The sequence below is a fragment of the Physeter macrocephalus genome, chromosome 1 (assembly GCF_002837175.3).
Source record: "Physeter macrocephalus isolate SW-GA chromosome 1, ASM283717v5, whole genome shotgun sequence".
NCBI lineage: Eukaryota > Metazoa > Chordata > Mammalia > Artiodactyla > Physeteridae > Physeter > Physeter macrocephalus.
In genome coordinates, this window is record NC_041214.2 from 100,592,253 (window position 1) to 100,598,914 (window position 6,662).

General features: G+C 42.0%; 1 protein-coding gene across 1 annotated transcript in view; it reads left to right on the forward strand.

Moving 5' to 3' along the window:
- Positions 1-252: 252 nt before the first annotated feature.
- Positions 253-6,662, forward strand: part of SPICE1 (spindle and centriole associated protein 1) — an 81,234-nt gene continuing 74,824 nt past the window's right edge. The window contains exon 1 of the mRNA XM_007107952.3: positions 253-345. The gene's annotated coding sequence lies outside the window, so the exon portion shown is untranslated. The remainder of the gene's footprint in view (positions 346-6,662) is intronic.

Below are 6,662 nucleotides of genomic sequence, written 5' to 3' on the forward strand. Positions count from 1 at the left end.
GCAAGTGTGACATGTGAAGTTTGGTGTGGGGAGCAACATCTTTCCGAGAATTCACAAGAACCTGGCTAATGCTACATGCCTACCCCCCAGAGCTATGCCCGGAACCCTGCCAACAGAGTACCAACGCAAGCCACGCCAAGAACCTTTTTATCTCACAGAACAAGCCAGATTTTGGGAGGCGCCTGCGCACTGGCCTCGCCGGATGTACGCAATGGAATGGGGCGGGGCTCCGGTAACCTAGGCAACATCCCGGAAGCGGCGGACTGTGTTAACTTGTGGCCTGCCGGGCGGTTCTGGAGCCTGGAGTTCTAGTCGTGGTGGAGGCAGCAGTCAGGAAACTGCAAGGCAGGTTGCGATGACGGGGCGGAGGCCTGCAGCCCGCCCCACAGAATCTTAGGGACCGGGGCTGCAGGGCGGGGCGAACGGTCGTGGCGTCTTCCTCTCTGTTCACTGGGGATCCAGGCGCCTGGGTTGAGGATCCTTACAAAAGAGAGTGCACCCGCGACTCCATGTGTTTTGCGAGTGTGTGTGCATGTCAGGATGCCTGTCTGGGTGTGTTTGTGTCTAGCGCGCTCCCCCGGGAGCATCCTGAGTGTGCGCGTGAGCACCGCTTTCGGGCACTTATGCGCAGAGCTAGAAATTGGGGCACCCTAATGTAGTTTTCAAGGAATTTCCGGTCTCGTGGGAGAGAGACAAACTACCCAGGGTACTTGGGGACAGGGAGGGTCAATTAAGTCGATTTGAAGGTTAGGAAAGGGTTTGTCAGGAAGGCCCGCCTGAATGAGTTTTGAAGAGTGAGTGGGAGTTAACCCCGTGGAAAAGGGGGTGGAAGTGTGACGGGTGTTCCAAGCAGAGCGTAAGGAACGGCTGGAACTATATGGGAAGGCGAGAGCTTTGTTTTAGGATGTGTGGGAGATGTGAGAGGAGAAATGACTGCAAAGAAAGGTCAGCTGGGCAGCACGGACCGGGGAGAGTGTCTGAGTGCCGAGCTGAGCTGGATTCCTCTTTGCAGGGGAGCGCTGTTAAAATCGTTTGAGGAACGAAGTAAAGTTTTGAGAGCTATACTCTATCCATATATCTGGGTAGGAGTGATTGGAGGGATAGTGTTTGGAAAGAGGTCTTGTTTCCCTTTGATCAATTTTCCACTAGCCAGAGTGGTTTTACTAAATCCCATCGTAACTGACCTTGCTTAAAACACTTCAGTGGCTTCCTATAGGTCTTTAGGTTAGTGCTCAAATTGCTGTGGCTCACAAGGCCATAATCTGGCCTATGCCTTTCTTTTTTATCCTTTTTCTAGCCTTCCTACCCTCTCAAATCTTTGTTAGTCAAACTGAACCTCTGAAACCCTTTGTTAAGTGCCCTCCCCCGACCCTGACCTGGAGCATTTTTTCCCCAGCTTCTAATTTTTAGTCATAGTTTCGCTCTCAGCTTAAATATTTTTAGGGGAATTAGAGGGAGGAGGTGGTCTTTTCTCACTGTGTAGGGTAAGTTAGGTATTTCTGTGACAGGTGGCCTTTTCTCACTGTGTAGAGTAAGTTAGGTATTTCTATGACACTGAATTTACTTCCAACGTTAGCCTTTTATTGCAATTTCTTATTTAATTGCGGTCGGACAAACTAAGCTCTGTGAGGGTCCAGAGTTATTCTACTTTCTTGCTGTATCTGGTGACAAGCTCTTGGCAGGTGCTTTCAAAATACTTGTTGAAATAGTGGATGATGAAGTGGGAGAGCAAATGAGTGAAAGGAAGATTAATTAGGGGAAATAATGAGAACCTGGACAAAAACATTCATAGTATAGATGAAAAAAGGGGGACATGAGAGAGATGTTTGAGGGAAAGAATGAATAGATTCTGGTATCTGATTAGCTTTGAGACAAGAAGGGAGAGAAGGTTTTAAACAGGAGCAACTGGAAGAAAGGTAATTCTGTACTTCAGCGTTATTCAGCAGACATTTACTGAGCAAGCCAGTTATATATCAAGAACTAGACTTTGGTGGGGAGGGGGCATGGATGCTAAGCTGTATATTTGCCATACTGTATTTGAGATATTTGAGAGATGTGCACAGAAGCCAGTTGGAAATGAGCGTTAGGTGTTTTGAGGAAAGGTGTGCATCCTTGATTTGGGACTACCTTTCACAGTGTATTTGTGTTCCCAGTACATTGATAGCTTTGCTCAAGGTAGTAGGTCAGATCACTAAGAGAAGATGTGAATTCCCTTTAGTGATCTAGAAAGTAAGCTTCATGAGAGCTGGTGCCATATTAGACTTGTTTACCATCGTATCTCCAGTGCCCGGCCAGTGCCTGGCATGTGGTAGACTCTCAAAAACAGTTATTGGACAAAGAGAGAGGGAGTCCAATGGAAAGAAAAGAAGACTGGGATAGAACTGAGTGAAGATCCTTGATTACATAGTATGTGAGTATTGTCTTAGCCTGAAAAGGAGAAAAGAATAGGAGAGAAACCAGGAGAAAGAGTGTGTCATGGAAGCCAAGGGAGGGGCGAGCTTCCAGGAGTGGGCGTCTCTAGAGATGGAAAGGCCCTGAGAAATAAGGGACCAATAATTTTAGCAATTAGGAAGCTATTAGTATTTTAGATTTTCTCCCAACGAGCCTAGATTTTCTGGGTTATGCTAATTTTATTATTTGACATCTGGCACTGTAAACCATCAGACTATCTTTATAGTCTCACATTTCAGCATGTAAACTATAGCTCCCTTATGATACCTGGTTCCTGTAAGTGGCACAAAATCCCTTCGTTAGACCACGAAGTCTGATCTTTGGTCAAGAAAAATATGGTCACCTTTACTGGTGATGTTCAAGAGAACACTTTTCAGTGCATAGGTGGTTCTTGTGTTATAAAAGTTTGAAGTATAACTGGGGCTTAGTAAATACAAGTGCTTAAATAGGCCTCTCCTTCATGAAGTTTGTTGGTGAAGGGACGGTCAGAGATGGGATAGCAGCTTTGTTACACCATTGTGAACTTAACCTTTGCGTACTTCAGATTCAGGGATGGGTTTTCAGAATTGAGGCTGGTGGGAAAGTATAATATTTTAAATAACTTGAAATAAAGTATTTTAAGAGTAACTTGAGTTCATTGTAGAAAGTTTGGAAAATATAGAACCAACCAGAGATAACTTAATTCTAGTAATGTTTTCTAGAATGTGCATTATTATAATTAGTCATAATTAGTCAGATCTGGTTTTGAGTGTCAGCTCCCAGCTCTGTGCATTATTATTTCTGTGACTTTGAGCAATATCTCAAAAGCCCCAGTTTTCTCATTTGGGAACAGGGGTTAATAATTGTTGCTGACATAATCATTAGTAATCCTTAAGTAGAACTTAGTATGTGCTAGGCAGGGGTTCTGAGCACCTTGTGCATTTAATTAGTTCCGTTTTACAGCTAGTGGCAGAGCTGGGATGTGAACTCAGACAGTCTGGTTTTAGACTGTACTCTTAACTACTATGCTCTAATGTGTCTCAGGATAGTATGTACCTCATCGGGTTGTGGGATTAAATGTGAAGCTTTTAGCACAGGTAAGTGCTTTATTAGTATTGTGTGTGTATTAACATCATGAGAATATACTATATGTGCAGTTCTGTATTCTACTTTTTACACTGAACTTTCTATGTATTTTCCTACATTCTTCATAGTATAATTTTAATGAATACATAATTCATCATTTAGATATACTGACATTTTATGATTCCCTTTTGTTTCTGCCAAGTAAATCGAAGATCTAAGTGGTTAAAGAGTAAAATACGTAAGAAAGCTTTTGGAATAACCATTATATTTTTGCATATCTTTTTAAATAACAGCATTGTTGAGATATAACTCACAGGCCATAAAATTTAGCCCTTTAAAGTATACAGTTTAGAGTTTTTTAGTATATTCACAGTTTTGCAACCATCACAACTATCTAATTCCAGGACATTTTCATCACCGCCAAAAGAAACCCTGTACCCATTAGCAGTGGCTCTCCGTTTCCTCCTCCCCCCAGACCCTCCCAACCACTAATCTACTTTATGTCTTTATGGACTTGCCTATCCTGGACATTTCATATAAATGGAATCATATAATTTATGATGTTTGGTGTCTGGCTTCTTTCTCTTAGCATAATATTTTAAAGGTTCATCCATGTTGTAGCATGTGTCAGTACTTCATTCCTTATTATTGCTAAATAATATTACAGAATATGGATATACAATATTTTATTTATCCCTTCAGATGGTGGATATTTGGGATGTTTCCACTTTTTGTCTATTAAGAATAATGTTGCTATGAACATTCATGTCCAAGATTTTGTGTGGACATAAGTTTTCAATTCTTTTGGCTATATATGTGGGAATAGAATTGCTGAGTCATGTAGTAACTCTGTTTAACTTTTTTAGGAACTGCCAAACTGTTTTCCAAAGTGGCTGTGCCATTTTGCATTCCCACTAGTGATATACGGGGATTCCAATTTCTCCACATTCTCGCCAAAGCTTGTTATTTACACCTTTTTGATTATAACCATCCTGGTGGGTGTAAGGTAATATCTCATTATGGTTTTGATTTGCATTTAATGACTGGTGATCTTGAACATTTCTTCACATGTTTGTTGGCCATTTGTAGTATCTTCTTTGGGGAAATGTGTATTCAAATCCCTTAGCCATTTTATTTATTTATTTTTTCTTTCTTTTTTTAAAAAAATTTAAAATTTGTTTTTGGCTGCATTGGGTCTTCGTTGCTGCGCACGGGTTTTCTCTAGTTGCGGCGAGTAGGGGCTACTCTTTGTTGCGGTGCGCGGGCTTGTCATTGCAGTGGCTTCTCTTGTTGCAGAGCATGGGCTCTAGGCACGTGGGCTTCAGTAGTTGTGGCACACGGGCTCAGTAGTTGTGGCTTGCAGACTCTAGAGTGCAGGCTCAGTAGTTTTGGCACGCAGGCTTAGTTGCTCTGCGGCATGTGGCATCTTCCCGGACCAGGGCTCAAACCTGTGTCCCCTGCATTGGCAGGCAGATTCTTAACCACTGTGCCACCAGGGAAGCCCCCTTAGCCATTTTAAAATTGGATTTTTTGTTGTTGAGTTGTAAGAATTCTTTATATATTCTGGATACAAGTTACTTATTAGATATATGATTTGCAAATGTTTTCTCTCATTCTTTTGGTTGTCTTTTCACTTTCTTGATGGTGTTCTTTGAAGCACAAAAGTTTTAAATTTTGATGGAGTCCAATTTATTTTTTCTTTGGTTGCTTGTGTTTTTAGTGTCATTTCTGAGGAGCCATTGCTTAACCCAAGGTTCATGAAAATTTATGCTTATGTTATCTTCTAGGAGTTTTGTACTTTTAGCTCTTACATTTAAGTCTGTGATTCATTTTAAGTTAATTTTTTTACATGTTGTGAGGTAGGGGGTCTTACTTCACTCTTTTTCATATGGATATCCAGTTGTCCCAGCACCATTAATTTAAAAGACTGTTCTTTCCCCATTGAATTGTTTCTTGGCACCCTTGTTGAATATAAACTGACCATAAGTTTAAAGTTTTTTTTGGACTCTTGGTTCTGTTCCATCCCATATCTTTCAAAATGGCATATATGGCTCTGCAATTTACTGTGTGACCTTCCCAGTCAGTTAACTCTTTTCCCCTTAGTTTTCTCATCTGTAAAATGAGTAACAGATAGTAAATACTTCATGGGATTAGTGTGAGGATTAAAGGAGATAATATATGGGAAGAGTTTAGAACAGTACCTGGCTTGAAGAAAGTACTTAGTAGCTATTTCCATCATTATAACCACCACCACTATCATCATCACTATCATCACCATCACTATGATAACACTTAAATGTTATTCTCTAACTTGTATGTGACTTGTCTCCTTTGCTGGATTGTACGTTCTGAAATTAACCATGCTTAAAGAGTGAATGTGGTTGCTAAGAGTTATAGGATAGAGGACCAATTCCTGAGAAATACTTGCATTTAGTCATCTTTATTCACAGTAGACTAAATGATTTTTTAAAAAGATGTACTTGGGGCTTCCCTGGTGGCGCAGTGGTTGCGCGTCCGCCTGCCGATGCAGGGGAACCGGGTTCGTGCCCCGGTCCGGGAAGATCCCACATGCCGTGGAGCGGCTGGGCCCGTGGGCCCACATGCCGTGGAGCGGCTGGGCCCGTGAGCCATGGCCGCTGAGCCTGCGCGTCCGGAGCCTGTGCTCCGCAACGGGAGAGGCCACAGCAGAGGGAGGCCCGCATACCACACAAAAATAAATAAATAAATAAATAAAAATAAAAAGATGTACTTAAGGAAAATACTAGAGTCTTTGTTTTAGGATAATTTGGAGTAAGGGGGTCAGCTGGAAAGTTCTGTAATTATTTAGGTGTTAAAGAAGTTCTGGAATTGGAGTCATGTATATGTGTTGCTTTTTAAAAATCATATATGTATCCTCAAATCCTAGTGTTCAGGCACTGTGAGTCTTTTTCAATTTTGTATGATGTTTAGTCTAATGTCCTTAGCATTGCATTTTTTTTTTTTTTTTTTTTTTTTTTTTTTTTTTGTGGTATGCGGGCCTCTTACTGTTGTGGCCTCTCCCATTGCGGAGCACAGGCTCCAGACGCGCAGGCTCAGCGGCCATGGCTCACGGGCCCAGCCGCTCCGCGGCATGTGGGATCTTCCCGGACCGGGGCATGAACCCGTGT